Here is a 16268-nt window from a genome sequence, read left to right as displayed (position 1 = left end):
CATATTCCACTTCATAGTCCTGGGTTTGGTTATTAGGGTTTCCAGGGGCAATTGAGTTCTCATGGAATAGAGGTCATTTTGTTCCCCAGAAACATTGGTCTCCCCATCTGGGCTCCGAGATGACATACCCCCTTTAACTGCTTTCAAGACAGACCCTCTCATGTGTCAAAGGGAGATCTCTGCCATCTCTCAGAAAGCCAAGTCTCTGAGCTCCAGAGACCCAGAACAGAGGCTGTCGGACTGCCTGGGGGGAAAGGCTCACAAAATGATATTTTTGCAAAGCACCCGAGTGAATGTTTTTTTACCCTCTAAATATGCAGAGACACTACAGCAAGGATCACAGGTTTGTCCTGGTGATGCAACCAACAACACTTAATTATCAGTTCTCCAAGCAAATTAGGTGAGAAAATTACTTGTCTTTTTATATTTATTTTATTTTCTAAAAAGAATTAAAGGAAGAGAACAAATCTACCACCACATGCAGTGCTTCCTCCAGATCTCTTTTTCTTCCTCTCTTTTTCTTTCTTTTGCCATTAGTTCCATCTCTCCCTCACTGTGGGGAAAGTACCAGAGTGGCTCCAAATGCTGTTTCTTTAAGGAATCCATTGGCTCTGTCTGATGGCCGAGGAAGTAGCCTGGGTTATTTCCAAGCGTTGACAACAGGGAGGAGGGGGAGAGAGGGATGATCCATCTAAGTGCTCCTCCCTCCCTCCTCTCCTTTCCCCTGAGAGGAGGTACAGCCATAATCCTCCAGAGCTCCCATTGTGGTCCAGCTCTCATGAGATAACATTTGTGAAGGATAAGACAGACTCTGAGGTTTGGTTTGGTTTTCTAGCTCCGAGTCCGAGATTTCATATGGTTTTGTTGTGAATCTCTTTTCCAGGTCCCTATTTCCCTTGGGATCTCCACTTGAAGAGCCTTCTCAAACCGACCCACTTGGTGATCACTTGAGAAGTTTCCACCTGGTTCCAGCTCTTTGCAAAAGTCTTCCCATGGTCCCAATGTCCCCCTGAAACAAAGGCCCATCTCTGTAATGCCGATATTCCTCGGATGCTGTTGTACAGTTGTGAGGACTGACAGTCTGGAGAATTAAAAAGAAAACGCTTACTCAGAGACCCACTGGGAGGTGTGAGCAGGCTACAGTATCTGACAAGAAAGGCCTGATGGAGAATCAGAGCCGAGCCTGTTATCAGAGATATTTACACTGAAAAAAGAAAAAGGGAAGGACTGTCACGTGGAGAAAGGAAGACAGCTTTTTAGAAATAGACCACCTACTGGCTCCCCAGAATGAGACAAATGAGGAGCACCCCAGCACATTGGGCGAGGCACCCCGAGGCTCTCCTTGCAGCCAAACAGTGAGAAAAGGAGGAAAAAGGAGAACTGCTGCTCTGTAGGGATGGGCGAGCCGCAATCTGCTCTGCTGGAGGGACCATTCTCAGAAGGGAGATCACAGACCCACTGTGGTATTTGCCAATGGAGCAGATCCCAGGCGAGGCACTTGGGATACAAAAATGCAAACAAAACAGTCCCTCACAGAAGGTAATATACAATATATCCATAATTATGCAAATGCAGTGTTTTTTTGCAGGAATAGAAAGAATATTAACTGGAAGAAGGAATCCACAAAGGTCCCAGACAGGAAGCAGAACATGAGATGAATCTTGAAGAATGTGAGCTTCTAGACACGGAGATGAGGGAGGAAGGCATTGCAGGCCTGGGGGACAGCTGTTGCGAAGGTCCGGAGGTGAGACACACTCAGAACTGCATTTCTCTCCCACCCCAGACCTGCTACTCTCACCTCCTAATCACTTCATGCCCATAGAAGAGATCACCCTCTCCTCAGTCAATCAGGTTCAAAACCCCCGAGTCCTCCTTGATAATTTGCTCTCTTCCCCTGTGCCTTCTCCGGTTCCCATTGCTGACCAATCCTGCCGAGGCCATCCAATCTCATTTGTTTTCATGTGTGGATTAGAAAGGGTCCCTGGGCCCTTTTCAAAGGCTCATAGGGACTCACTTCTGCCAGCGAAGTCCACACACATGAACCATTATTCTACAACCTGGAAGTGGGGTAAAGGGGTCTGGGGGCCCTGAAAGATTATGATGTGCTCAGGGTCACAGTCAGTCACATCAGAGGTGGGATGTCCGCTGCCTTTACTCCTAGGCTGACCCGGCTCACTCTACTCTTCACCTATTCCATATTCCATCTAACCAGGTCTGCTCATTACCTCCTCTTTCCTCTCCTCTCCTTTTCCATGCCCTTTACTCCATCACTCCCCAGCTCCCTTGTTCACTTTCTTACCCACTGAATGCCTTTTCTCAAAGGTCCCATGTGGCTCTTACTCCTCCAGGAGCCCTTCCCTGACCTTTCCACCTGCAACCTGTCATAAGGTTCAGCCTGGATCTCCTTTGCCTTAATTCCCATGTCTCTAGTATCATAGTTAGCTAGGGACACTAGTTATATTGTATAAACAAATACATAAACATAAATATTATATGGTATATAATATAATGTATAGTGTCATAATTCATTGGGTATCCTCTGTCTCTTACCATTAGACTATAAGTTTTTAGAGAACAGGATTTATGTTAGATCTGTCTTTGCATCCTCAGCCCTATACAATGCTTTGCACCTCTTAGCTGATTGAAGGGCCTCCCTGGGTAAGGGCAACAGCTAGATAGGTGGTTGTTCTGCCCCCTGGTGCCAGAGGACAGAACTGAGAACAGTGGGTAAAAGTTCACAAGAGACACCTTTAGACTTTATCTCGAGGAAAACTCAGTAATTTGAGCAGTCCAGAAAATAAACGGGCTTCCTCAGAACAGTATAGGTTCCCTCTCCCTGGAGGCCTTTGAGTAGAGGCTTGTTGACCACTTTTCAATGCTATTCGAGAAAAGATTCCTATTTGTGATTTGGACTAAAGGCCTCCGAGTCTCCTCCCAAATCTATTTTTTTTTTTATTCCATGTAATCCTCTGGAGTCGTTTCCTCTTCCACAAAGTTCTAAATGTGGACAAGATAATGAATCTGCCTCCCTAGGGAAGGATGCCCTTGTCTTCTGTGCTAGTCATCCTCACTTAGACCCCCCTCTCCCAAATATCACTTGCACAGTGCTAGGCACCTAGGAGGTGCTTAATAAATGTTTATTCATTGATCTTAATTGATTTAGTCTTCTTCCAAGGGGATTTGCCCCTGGGGTCCTCCTGAAGGGTGATCTAAGTTCTTTGAGTTGAGAAACCCCTTAAACATCCCGAGTTCTACTAAGGCTATTTCCTTATTGTCCTCCACTCATACCCCATTTGCCCCAAATTGTCATTTACTGACTGGAATGAGGTTAGAAAACTACCGGTTCAGCCCTTTGGGTTGTGGGATCCTCCTCTAAATATCTGGTATCACAATAACTTTACTGTACTCCAGCCGTCATTCTGCTTTTAGCATTCTGAGAATCCCAGTCCTTAAGCTTAAGCATTAGCTTAGCATTAATTGAAGGCTGTCCTTATTAGTGCAGGCTAAAGCTCTCTGTTTGTTGGTTGCTGAGTATCAGGCAAGTTCCTGGATTTTCCTTTATATTATTCCCTCCCAGCCCTTTACATTCCAGCCAGAGTGGATTATTTGCCATTCCCCACCTCTATACTCCCACTTCCCCAAGTCCAACCTGGCTTCTTTCCTTTTTTCACCTTTTGAATTTCTGCCTATCATTGAAAGCCCAATTCAAATGTCATCTCCTCCTTGATGCCTTCCCTGGTTCATGGCTTCATTGCTCACAGAGCCCTCCTAAGGGAAGTAGGGAAAGTATCAGGAAGGTCTTTAGTAAATAAGAAAACTGGCTGATATAGGTTAAGGGACAAAGCCAGAGCTTGACATGCCAGAATTAGGCAAAGTCACCCAGCACCTTAGGGACAGATCTGGGTCTTGAACTTGGATCTCCTGAATCCCAACCCAGTTTTTTCCAGATCCCATGTAGCATGTGAGACACTGTCCAGCGTTCTTTCTGGAGTCCAGGCCCTGTTCCTATGTGCTCCTTGAATTTTACTTTGCTGTCCTATGACCACCAAACACTTGACATTTATCATGAGAGGTCTGAGCTATTCATTTGACAATTAAACATTCTCTGGGGGCATGCTGAGAGCTTGGTATTTGTGTTTGTATTTTTGGTCCCGGCCCCTGGTAACCCTTTGTTTCCCTGGGTGCTGGCAATGTGATGCTTTCTCAGTTTGAACATGGAACCTAGCTTTAGGGGGCATGTCTTGAATTCTGGGAATGATTAGAGGAGAAAGGAGGAATTCATCTTTTAGGGAAAACCTCATTTTTACTAGAAACTGCCAAGATGAAGGAAATGACTAAGAGACAGATCCTCCAAATCCAAATCATCGTATTCCCCTTTTCATCCATCTTTTCCAGAAATGCCAACAGAATAAGCTTCGTAAAGTACCATTTACATCATGCCATTTCCATATTAAAACAAATCTTCAATAGCTTCCTGTTAGTTACAAAATGACATCCAAACTAGCTCCAACCAGTTTTCCTTGTCTTATTTCTCATGGCTTCCCAGAGAACAGTCCAACGGATTGTTTTGAACATATATGTTCAGAACATGAACCAGATTCTAAGTGCCTTGAAGGCAGATTCTGGGTTTGATGCATCTTTGACCTTGACACCAGGTTCTAACAGGTAAGAAATCTGCCCTGGGAGAGAACTTCTCTCTCAAGTTTTCCATTTGGCTAACTGCAATCCTCATGGCACCATATTTACTGGTGTTTATCCAAACCTTGTCCTTATTCTGCAATTTTGTCTCATAAAAATTTAATATCAGATGCAGGAGAAGATATATTTTTATGTCAAGAGCTGTTGTTTCATAAGAGTTGGGATGCTAAGTGTGAAAACTTTCAACCAATGCTGACTGGTACCTTACCTGTGATTTACAGTCTTAGAGAGTTGGAAAATTGAGATCAAATCAATCAACAAGAATATACTGATCACTTACTATGTGCCGGACACCACGCTGGCATGGGGATAGGAAGAAAGACAAAATTGAAATAGTCCCTACCTCTTTAAAGAGCTTAGATTATACCAGGAAAAATAATGTAAAATGCCAAACGTTATTTCAGACACAGCTACATCTCCATGAAACCCACATAAGACTGCCCCTGTCTTATGAGCTTACAATAAAATGGGGAGGAAGAAAAGACCACATCAAAGAGGAAATTAAAAAGAAAGAGGCAAGGAAGAAGGTACCTGGTATGAGGGGTATGGTAGAATCCACAGAAGGAACTGAAGGTGTTGATGAGATAAATATCAAAACTGAGTAAATCTCATAGAATGAGGAGGTTCTTGGCTGATAAGGTTACCTGGGAACCTGATCATGATGCAGTCCAATCTAAGGAGTGAAAGTGGTGGAAAATGAAATGTCTGAGAGCACAGAATCAAAGGCATGGAGAAATGCTCAGATCTTATTATTCCCTCCACCCCAACAAGCGAGCAGGAAAGTATCAGTAACCATAAGCCCACAGATTTCTCCAATACTATAACCAGTGGTCCTCAAACTTTTTAAAGCGGGGGCCGGTTCACTGTCCCTCAGACTGTGGGAGGGCCGGACTATAGTAAAAACAAAAGCTCACACTCTGTCTCCCACCCTCAGCCCATTTGCCATAACCTGGCAGGCCGCATAAACGTCCTTAGCGGGCAGCATGTGGCCAGCAGGCCGTAGTTTGAGAACCCCTGATATAAACATTTGGGAAAAATCTACTGGTATGTTAGTCATCCGCCATGATGGCTAAATAGGGAACAAACTTTCATGCCTGATTTTATATAACAAACTACATCTTTCAGTTTGAAAGGCAGTTAATAGGAAAGCCTACTGTGTTATTGATTTGTTTTAAAAAGAGGCATTTTATTTTGTATGGCAAAATGTTACCTTAAAGGCTTTCCTTCTCCAACAAGGTATCTCCTTCACATATGTCAAAATCATCAAAAGATTCCTTGAAAGATATAACAGAATACTGTTTGACAACTCTCTGATTACAACTATCAAGCGAGCCATAAACAGGGAGACATCTATTTGCCAAAGGTGTTTGTCCCTGTCATGGAGATTGCCCAGTGCAGAATCCAAATGAAAAAGGATTTTCTAGAGAGGAGGCTCCTGTTTGTAGGGGACATCTTGGGGACTATATCAAGCCCTGGAGCACATAAAACCTTCTCAGGGAGATCCATGATCACTCAAAGGAACTGACTGCATCTCCATATGGAAAAGCAAGCTGAATAAAGGATGTGTATTGTCTCAACTCGGATAATGAACAGAATGCTTGTCTATATAATCTTGAACAGGTAGTGAGTGTGGCGAATAGATTAGGCCTGAAAGTGAATAAGAATTTAGTTGGATAGAAAATCCTACAGTAATTTTCATGAGCTCAAGCTTTGAGAAACAAAGTCTTATCCATTCAACAACAATATTCTGGCAATGCGGGATTGCGAGGTCATAGAACACCATAAACTTATGGCGCCCTCAAAGGGCAATGGAGAAGCATGTGCCAAGTGTGAAAAGACTGAGACTTATCAAGAAACAATTAGGGAAGAAGAGCAGTATAAAAGATTCTATCAGAAATTTGTGGTAGGAAAAGGTAAGCTGGTCATGAAGCAAAATCAAATCCATCAGCTCCATTATTACAATGTGAAGGGATGTATAGAAGATGCGGAGTGAGTTGAGGGGACGCGGGTTAGGATTTTTAGGAAGATGTGAACAGGAATTGCAAAGGATGGGCAGGTAGGAATAGGTTGGATTCTCTGCCACTAGAGGTAGCTCCCACTTCCATGAATTTTCAGTTACAAGAAAAGCCATGTAAAAAGTGAAGATCTCTAAACGAGTTAGAGATGCACAATTGTTATTTTAGCGCTTTTAATAAAAGCTTAAGATAGAGATATGGAGCAAGAATACTCTACATTTTCACTCAAGGATCCATAGCTATGGGGGCTCCAAGTTGTTTGGCTCATATGACAAGGGATGGCTTCTATAGAGCGCAGCGGGCGATTACAGCTGTCAGGCAGAGTTCCTGGGAAGAAATAAACAGCCTCTGGAGCAGTAGAGTCGACTCATAAAAACAAGTTTACCAAGTGTGAGCTAATGTCAGTTTTTCTAAAATTCTTCCCCTCTAGGAAGCCTGACTCATCTCAGTAACTATAAATGGATGGGATTTATCCAGATCAATCTCAACTTAATTTCTATACCTGAAATCTCACACTTCTACGTAACATTAATGCGATGGTCTCTGTGTGTGCTTTATTAGTTGCATATGTCTGTATCCTTTTAAAAATTAATCTATTGGCGAGGTTGCCCACTTGGTATTGGGAGTTCCCAGAAGGTAGGGGCCCATGCCTGCTCACCGCCCCCATTCACCACCACCTTCCTACAATATTTAGCACAAAGTCAGATTCAAATGGGATAGATCTGGTACAATGGAAAGAATACTGAATTAAGAGTTAAGAAGACAGCTTCAAATTCCACTTTTACCACATACTACCACAGTGATCTTTGCAAATCACTTAATCCTTTCCATTCTCAGTTCCTTATCTGTAAGATTAGAGGGGTTCCCAGATCTAAATCAATGATTTCAGGATTCTTTTGGAAGATAATAGCTTCTAAGTCCTAAAAGATCCAGAAGACTAAATACCTACACAATGCTTGGCCAATTAATTGGGGAGTGGAAAAGGAAGGATGTGGGAGTGGTTTGTTAAACAGATTAATTGATAACATCTAAATAAATGATTGTGTAGCTGGGTGGCACAGTGAATACAGTGTGGGCCTGGAGTTGGGAAGACAGCTTTGTAAGTTCAAATCTGTCCTCAGATGCTTAACTCTGTGACCCTGGACAAGTCACTTAACTGTCTCAGTTTCTTCATCTGTAAAGTGAGCCGGAGAAGGAAATGGCAAATTATGACAGCATCGGCAGGGAAAACCCCAAATGGGGTGGAAGAGTCAGACGTGACCGAACAACAATGAAGTGATTAAGTGAATATTTCTTCCTTACAACTGTTTAGTCAAAACCAAAATTAGCCAAGGTCATGGGGGGGGGGGGTCAGATTCTAGGTATGGAAACTCCTATCCCCAATGCTTGTGAGTCACTTGCCTGTGACAATTTTGGAGAATCCCACAGAGCACTGAACGCTTAAGTAGCTTTCTCCTGGTCACCCAGTCGGTTTGTGCCAAAAGTAAGCCCTGAATCTAGGTCCTAAGTCTTCTATCCATTTTGCCCCAGTTAGATATATAAAAAACAAAACAAAGAACTAGACTTTCAGAGTAGGGATCTCTCTCTCTCTCTCTCTCTCTCTCTCTCTCTCACACACACACACACACACACACACACACACACACACACACACTTTGTATCTTCAGGCTGTAAGAAATTATCAAAGCCCCTGTCCCAATGAAAAGGGAAAACAGACCTCGGGTCCAAACATCAGGGTTTGCTCCACATTGTCTGTCCCGTGGATTCAGCTCCACTGGCGCCGTCATGCTGAGGAGCGACAGTCTCCGGCTCCTTGGTGAGCCAGGATGCGCTGGGCTGTAATCCTGTACCGCCTGGAGGTGTGCGATATCGATTGGAGCATGTTCTCTGTGTGTCATGTGTCAAGGACGATACGTCAGCCCATCACCCTTGAAAACCGTTGGAGGATCATTTTCAAATGGTGGCCTAATTATGAATGAATGCACAGCGGCATTATTAAAGAGCATCCCACTGGCCGGCCCTGCCGCTCGGCCAGGACAGCTTTCTGCATTAGCTGATGGTTATGTATGAAAGGCAGCAACAGAAGAAGAGAGAATCCCGAGTGGAGATCTGGCCTTCAGATAGTCTCAATTCTCTCTCACTTTTGTGGGAGCTCAGCAATCATTTCATTAAACCTTTCTAGTTTGGAGAAATAGAACAAACAAGGTTAAAGCCATAGGAAAATTCTTACTTCAGTTCATTGGTGCATCAATAATGTAAGCTCCCTGAGGGAAGGGAATTTCAAATTTTTCTTTTGCTTTTGTATTTTCAATATCCCTGGTGCTTAATCTCAGTTCAAATTTGGTCTTAGACTTTCCTAGCTGTGTCACCCTGGGTAAGTCATTTATTCTGCCTTAGTTTCTTCATCTATGAAATGGGGAGGTATAACAACATCTCCCTTTCAAAAGTACAAATATCATCTCTTTGATCCTCATAACAAAATCCTTAGCACAGTATCTGGAATATAGTGGGTGCTATGTAAATATTAGCTGTCATCATCATCATCATTATTATTATATACTTATTGAACTTTTTCAGCTGGGATCTCCCATTGTAGATATTACAATCTACCTTGGAGCTCCTCCTGGTGCTCCAAGTGATTCCCCGCTAGTTTCTTTCCCATGGGATACCTTCCAAAGGCTCTAGAAGTCTTCTTCCTTTTAGAAGATGAATCTACATTGTTTTATTTCAATACTAACAGAATAAAGAGAGATGAAATCTGATTCTCAATTGTATAAGCAACTAATCATGGAATAAGCAGAGAGAAATAGGCAATCCAAACAAGGATAATAATAAAAACAACAATTAAAAAAACAAACAAACATGTTTTAAGATATTATCTCAATAACAATCTCCGAGTTGTATTGACAAAGTCCTTCTTGTTAGGAAGATGGAAGATTCAAATGCTTTCCAGTTTGTTTTTGTTTTCCTTTAGGTTTGCCTTGGAAGCTTTGATCATTTCATGAATACCAGAGCAATCCCTAGGTTGCCATGGATGCATGTTCTCATTCACTAGGGCTATTCTATAAACTTTTCCAGAGTTTCTTTACAATCATAGAATGGTAGGTATGAGGGAACCAAGAGGCTATCTGGTCCGACCTCATCGTACATATAAGGAAGCAGATGTTCAGAGAGATAAAGGTCACTCCAGAAATTAGGGGCAGAGCCAGTTCTCAAGACTAGGTATCCTTAGCTTCCAACTCTATGTTGTTTCCACAGATCATCATAATGTTGCCATGACTGCGATGATGTCATCAATATTGCTACTAAAAATATGATCAGGTCATACTTTCCATTTGTCTTTCCATGGCAGGTGGGAACAATTGCAACCACAGAATGCAAATATACTAATGCAACATATTTTAATGAATGAAATTTGTCCAGTCACTAGCTGGAGCTTAGTCATCTCCCATATTTCCTGAGCAAATGGCCTTAGCCAGACTATTGGCAATTGCCAATAAGTTAACGTTCCAGGGAAAGAGCTAGACTTGGAGCCCTTATTCACTGAACTGAAGTCATATAAAGAGAACTAATAATCCTTAGGCAGATAGAGCTGGAGCTGGAAATAGCTGAATTCAAATGCTGACATACTTCGGTGACTGGGCAGATTCCTTACCCCTGCCTGCCTCAGTTTGCCCATCTATAAAATAAGGAAATCTCTACCTTCTGGAGTTATGAGGAGAAAATGAGGTAAAATTAATTATTTTGCAAAACTTAAAGCACTATAAAATGTTAGCTATGATTGCTATCAGAAATTAGTCTAGGCATAAAAATGCCATATAAACTTGAATATAAAAATAGATCATTCCTATTTATGCTCATGGTATTTCACTTTTTCTTTGTATTCCCAAAGCATAACTCAATGCCTAGCACCATGTAGGTGTTTAATAAGTGTGTAATTGTTGTTGATTAACAGAAGATAGAAGAATGAGGAATTTGAAAAATTATTTTAAATGAGATAATTATAATTCATACTTATTTAGAAGTTTATGAAATAGTATGAAAAAGTTTTTTCCTCACAACTACCATGAGTTAAGAGTTAATCTACTTTTGTTTTATAGAGGAGGAAACTGAGGCAATGAGAAGTTAAGTCATTTGAGCATGGTCACACCATTAATGGTGATACTAAAAGCGATCAGAGTTAACCACATGCTTTCTTTTCTCACTGCTTCATCTCAACAATAGATACTAATTAGACATCAAGGCAAAGTGGCAAATGGTGGGTCAACCCAGAAGGAAAAAAAAGAAAAAGATCATTTTGTTCAGTCTGGTGAACTATGATTTGATGGAAACAGGTGGAAGAAAGTCAGATGCTCAGAGCAGATGCACAGAGTTGTGTGCTGCTAATTGTTTAACTACCAGTTACACTCTCACTCCTACCACGTGGGCACATGCACAATCATTTCATTGGTTAATATACATTATCAACATCTGTCACTATAAATCCAGAAAAAAAACCCAATAAAAATTGATCAAACCCTAATTTGTAGCATTTATCCATTTTCAAGGTACAAATGATTACATTGAAATTTCAATTAACTCCTATAGCTTGAATAGGCTTTTGCCCGGGATAGATCCTCTCTCCAACCTAGCCAGCGTTAACAGTTTTACTTGCTAACAAAGAAAAACATAACCCACAATTTAAAGTTGTGGTTTTGGGCTCCTAAGGACCAGGTTTGATTTTGAAGCCATTGTATTGCCTCCTTTTGTCCATCCCACAAGAAATAAGTGTTAGTGCTTTGCTGAGGTTCGAAAGAGAATACTGGGAAAGAGAATATAGGCTGGATGGGAAGATGCCGATACAAGCCAACATTCCAGAAGGAAGTGGGGACCAGAGAAACTCTAGTGGTCTTCCTCACTAAGATTCTCTCTGGAGAAACCAGAATCAGACTCATTTCTAGGTCTCTCTTAAAAGCAACGGGTTAAAAAGGCATGGAACATAGAACAGACTGGCATTAAAATGCATATAAAAGAAAAAGAAGGGACTAGCACTTAACACAGTGCCTGGCACATAGTAGGTACTCAGTGTTTGTTGACTAATACTTTTAACTTGTTTAGTAGATGACTTACTAGTTCAGCCATAATTAATTCATGATACCAACAGGCAAAGCCCTAGTTTGATTAAGAACTGTGAATATCTTCACCCCCAGTCTGCCTTCTGTCTTTCTCCACTTTTGTTCATGCACAGAGCTGTCAAACTAACAGATTCTCAAACTCCCAATATGGCTCATGCATCTTTGGCTTTGGCTTGGTGGTTGCCACCTTTGCCTTTGTTTGGTTAATGGCCGATTCTTTGAAACACCTTAATTCTAGAATATCTTCTTCCTTGTGGGACTCTTTCCCAGAAGCCTTTGCAACCAGCTCTGTAATGCACATGTGCTCTGGGTCTTTTTTTTTTTTTTTTTTTTTTCCTATTCCAAGCATAAGGGGTAGAAGAGCCCAAATCTTTTTGGAATTTGCCAGATGCTCTGGCCCTGCTTTTTTTGCACGTGTCTGCAACATCACGTACATAATAACATATTTTAAAGGACAATCCTATTTTCTTCTCATCAAAAGTGAGTCCCTTTTTTGATTTTGAAAAAAATAAATCAACAAGTATATTAATTTTCCAAGGCAGAAAACCCCAAAGCTCATGATCATAGAGAATGCTTGGGGGAGTCAACTTGGAAAAGAGTTATTAACAGAAGTTCACCTATAGCTTTCTTTCCTAAGATATTTTCTTAGTTAGGAGATTGTGCTCTAATACAATGTAACCGATCGCATTTTCAGCTGGTTAAGTGTTATTTTTTATTTTCCCTCCCCCATCTTCTTCCTTTTATTTTCCCATCATATCTGGAAAAGTCTCAAAGAGAGCACATAACATTTTGATTTTCAGCTTAAATGGCATGTTGTGGTCAGAGACTGCCCCAAATCTGAAATCCACAAAACTTTCATTCCTTGCCTCCTCTTCCCACCCCCCTTCCCCATTTCCTTCAGCAATTTAGCACCTCTTTGTAAATCACACATATAGAAGACCCAGAAAGATTTCTTAACACCCCTTTGGCAAATCACATGGAAAGCAGCTCAGTATTTTCTATTTTCAGTGCCTTGGGCAATTATATTCCAAGCAGATAATAACAACTCCAAAACCAAAGGGCATCACTTAAAAAAAAACAAAAAAACCCAACTTCTCTCCTTCACTCCTCAACTATTGCCCTTGGGAGAGACATATTGCAAAAAAGTAAAAGAATCCAAGATTATATTTTCATGCACTACTATAAGTAAAAACTAAAAGAATTATTTTGTGATTCTGTGTACATATAATAGTGATAAAAATTATTACATAAATGTAAATATGCATATAATACAGACATTTCTTGTGGCATAGATTCTTAACTCTGAATGTGTATTGGGCCCCTTTGATATTCTAATGAAGCTTATGGACTCTTCCTATACATAACATTTTAAAATTCATGATAAGGTAGAGAGGATTGCAAAGGAAACCAATTATTTCAAAATACAGTGAGCAAAATACTTAAAAACCAAGTTCGTGATAATTCCAGGTTATAAATCTTTGCCTTACAAGGAAAAAATTACCTTGTTAAAAAGCAAACAAAACAAAATCTAACATAGTTATTTTAAAATTGTTTCAAATTTAAACAAATAAGTGTTTTTAAAAATATGACTTTTGCATCATCATTTTAAATTATGCTGTTATGAAAATATTTCTTTTATTCCATAATTATTTATTAATTATATATAATTATATATCATATGATTACATATGTATTATATATAATCATATAATATATAAATACAAATAATTATAATTAAAATAAATTCATTTTTATTACTAAATTACTATTTTTATTAATCTTTTTGGAAGTCAGTTCAGTATTACCATGTTCTCTACTAAAGTTCTCCTTGAATGCCTAATTATAGACTAGAGATGTTTTGGGTTTTGAAATGTTATATCAGAGGAACATAAGTTCTGGTTTGGGTTTGGGTTTAGTGATAGACCAAAAAAAAAAAAAAATGGTAACTAGAAGACACCTGCCATAACAGACATGGGCTTACCTTCGCATCTTCAGAAAGCCTTTATGAGATGATTACTGTATTTATCAAAGGGATCTTTGATGAAAATGGGAGAAGGGAGCAGGCAGACTTTTGAAAGGAATTTTTTTTGCATCAGAATAGCATTTTCAGACACAATCTTGAAGCTGTTCTCACTGTTTCTAGTTTGTCTTCTCTTTTCCCAATCCTGATAGAGGTATTGCTACCAGTTGCTGCTACTTTGGGGACTTTGCTTCTTAAGCTCATGGGATCTTTTTAAAGTTGATAAGGTCATCCTTTGGCAGTGGATGTGTAACGTTCCTGCTAGGCTCAGTCTCTTCCCTACATGTTGCCCTCCAGTACAAGCACAGGAATTCAGCTCCTAAACCTAGAAGCTCCCAAAGCTTTTGGGCTTCTCTGTTTAAATACCTTTCCTGAAAGGCCCAGACTAATCCCAATCCATTTTTTGAGGGGGAGGGGCTAGCTCCATTGCCTTCATCCAATGACTGAAAACATTTCTCCCTCATTGATTAAGAACTTGTTGGTATCTAATTTATGCCTTTGAATAGATGACTAATTGTGTGACTCAATCAAAAAGTCATTCTCACCTGGAAAAGGCACCAAGATTTAAAGCAGCTGATTACTTACAATAATTGAGGCTGAAGGGTGTGAGATAACCCTCTTATGTTAACATCCTACCTTCTATCCCTGTGCCTTTGTTCACCTCTTATATGGTGTAATGCTGTATGTTTTTCAGCCTTTCTCCATATCTTCTCCAATGTTTCCCTCAATCCCCCCCACCTTCTCAGTTTTTCTCTTGGAAGCATGTTTAATATTTTTCCTAGGAGTCCTTTATTCTCCATGAAGAATTGTGATGAATTCTTCCATTTCTCTAGTATAGAGACCAACTTGCAGTTTGTATATATAGGAGCTCCATGGGAAGCAGCTATGTGGCTCAGTGGATAGAGTGCTGGGTCTATCTGGAGTCAGAAAACCTGAGTTCAAATCCAACCTCAAACATTCATTAGCTTTGTGTTGTCACTTAGTCTGTTATCTATAAAATGGGGTAATAAATAGAGAGGATCAAAAGAAATAATATCTATAAAGCACTTAGCACAATGCCAGGCACAAAGGAGATGTTTAACAAATGCTTATTTTCTTCCTTTCTCTACTTTTGCACATTTTGGCAGCATCCTTTACTAACTTTGGTTGGCAACAGGTCGGAGAAATTTGCCCAGCTCAACCCTTGAAGGCTTCCTTTACTTATGTAGGCTTCCTACCTCTTTGGAGGATAGGAAAATACAATTGGTTCAGTTACTTTTAATTGATAGCAATTTCTTATTATTCTTTAAAGTAGAGAGAAGGAAATAGAGGGAAAGATATAACTAAAGATCCACTGATCTAATTCACATTATTCCCATTGTTTCTGCTTGCAGCTGATCTCCAGAAGTCCATCTAATTGTCTAATTAGGTCTGCCCTTCTTGCCTCTGGTCTCCAAATGTGTCCATGGACTTCCCTGACCACTTTGTTTCTCTGACTAAAGATGAAGATGTTTAAAAGTCTTCTCTATCTCCCTAACTGAGATGTTTTTAATCTTGTTTGTGTCATAGATGCCTTGGACAATCTGATGAAGCCTACGGACCCCTTCTGAGAATAATAGTTTAAAGGTACAAAACAAAATACAGAGAATCAAAAAGGAAATGAAAAACTAGCAAAAATAAAGGATGTAATTTTATTCCCCATTCAAGTACATAGTCCCTCTGAAATCTCTTCATGGATTCCAGGTTAAAAGTTTCACTAAATGGGGCAGCTAGGTGGTGCAATGGATAGAGTACCAGCTCTGAAGTCAGGCGGACCTGAATTCAAATCTCATCTCAGATACTTAACACTTCCTAGCTGTGTGACCCTGGGCAAGTCACTTAACCCCAATTGCCTCAGCAAAAAAAAAAAAAAAAAAAAAAAAAATTCACTAAGCATTTACTTAGACTGCAAGTTTTTGGCCTGTAAAGAGTTTAAATTTCTGTTTCTAATGTATGCTGGCATGCCATTAGTACTGTGGTAAAGAGTGAAACTTGGTCATTTCACCTTGCATTTTCATTAACCAAGAATGGCTCTTGATATCACTTCCCTATTTGAGAAGAATTAATGACAGAAAATAATACTTTTATATTCCACCACCATGGAAATGCAATCCAGCCAAATCATTAGCATAGAAAAGAATTTTAGTTTTCTGAATCTGGCTTTCAGTCTTTGCTTGAAAACCCTGAGGAATGGAGAACTTTCCCCTTTTGGATAACTCTAATTTTTAGAATTCTCCCCCTCCCCCATATATCCAGCCTACCTCTCTCTCTGTGACTTCCATTCATTCTTGGTTCTTTCCTTTGGGGAAAAGAGAAGATATGTTTCCTCTTCCACATGGCCATCTTTCACTTGCTTGAAGGAAATGATCATGTTCCCCCAGGTGGGCTCTTTCCCCAGGCTGC

The 16268-nt window shown here is 40.3% G+C and overlaps 1 long non-coding RNA gene across 2 annotated transcripts; it reads right to left on the bottom strand.

The window, feature by feature from the left end:
* Nucleotides 1-421: 421 nt before the first annotated feature.
* On the bottom strand, nt 422-14166 carry LOC141543217 (uncharacterized). Of its 2 annotated transcripts, none has more exons than XR_012482386.1 (3): nt 13809-14166; nt 8431-8678; nt 422-1081 (listed from the first exon to the last, which is right to left on the bottom strand). It is a non-coding gene; the product is annotated as an uncharacterized LOC141543217 (long non-coding RNA). The 2 variants fall into 2 exon arrangements; XR_012482387.1 differs by lacking the exon at nt 422-1081 and adding an exon at nt 6931-7040.
* Nucleotides 14167-16268: the final 2102 nt, after the last annotated feature.

Source organism: Sminthopsis crassicaudata, chromosome 5 (assembly GCF_048593235.1).
Source record: "Sminthopsis crassicaudata isolate SCR6 chromosome 5, ASM4859323v1, whole genome shotgun sequence".
Taxonomy (NCBI): domain Eukaryota; kingdom Metazoa; phylum Chordata; class Mammalia; order Dasyuromorphia; family Dasyuridae; genus Sminthopsis; species Sminthopsis crassicaudata.
Note: the sequence above shows the minus strand (reverse complement) of the source record. Positions and strands in the feature narration are given on the sequence as shown.